Raw genomic sequence first — 1241 nt, 5'->3', positions numbered from 1 at the left:
AATAGTCTAGAGTGAGGTCCATACCTAAAGCAATGATCACTATCACAAACCGTCACCACAACCCCCCCCTGGGGGAACGGTCTGTTTTGACAACAATGTGTGTGTGTGTGTGTGTGTGTGTGTGTGTGTGTGTGTGTGTGTTTGGGGGGGTACCCACCGTGTTTGGGCATGCTAACCCCAGCCTATGTATGTGTCCCTACTAAGTGATATTCACTGTATCAAATAACCCCTTGGTGATCCTGTGGTCCCAAACACAGCTGACCTGTGCTAATGATCACACATTAACTACCGTCTCAACGGGCCTGTTGGATACAGGATACTGAGATATCAGTCTGTCATATCAATCTATGATATCAGTGGTTCAGGGTGAAATACAACAGCCTATTCATTCCACATGATCAGAATTTAGAAATATACTTTGAATGATTTCTTCTAGATCACATTCGCTAGTTTCATCCCTCGTTCTGGACAGTGTGCCCGTCTATACTGCATTGCACATTGAGTTGTGTTTTGCTTACAGGGTGGAGGGTCTCCATCTATCAGATGGGTGTATTGACTTTAAAGAGGCTATTTGAAATGCTGAGGAGGGGTGACCTGTTGACCCCTGGTAACCCCTCGGTAACCCCTAGATCCTAATCTGCCCATCACAAAGACACAGGGGGCGATGCTGACGCTCTGTATGAAAGGCTGCTTTGACTTGTGTCCAATTTAAAATAAGAACTGATTGTTTCGGATAAATATATTGGTTGATTCCTTATTTTTTCCTGTTTAGGGTGATGAGAATATGGGCTAAAAATATATATATAACAGCTGTTTATAGTTTCCATTGAATTTCTATATATTTGAATAGGAGAGGCTGCCTTATGTAATACTTCATGACTGTAGCTGTGTGTGTGTGTGTGTGTGTGTGTGTGTGTGTGTGTGTGTGTGTGTGTGTGTGTGTGTGTGTGACAGTGTGTGTGTGTGTGTGTGTGTGTGTGTGTTCTGCACGCTCTCTTGTGTCAGTGCACTCAGCTTTATTAAGTGATATCGCCCCGGCACTGGAACAAGGCTGCTTATAATCAAGTTATTCTGAAGCAGCGATCCAATTTACATCTACAGAATGGAGTGAGATTATGTGTTACAGTAGGTAGATTGTGTGTGTGTGTGTGTGTGTCCCCAGTCACAGCTCCTCAGCTCCTGGAGCATAATACTAGTAGTACTAGTTATACTAGTTAGAGTGGATGCTCAGAATTTCATGC

Source organism: Nansenia antarctica (genome assembly GCF_963989245.1).
Source record: "Nansenia antarctica genome assembly, chromosome: 15".
NCBI lineage: Eukaryota > Metazoa > Chordata > Actinopteri > Argentiniformes > Microstomatidae > Nansenia > Nansenia antarctica.
This window is presented reverse-complemented; position numbering follows the sequence as displayed.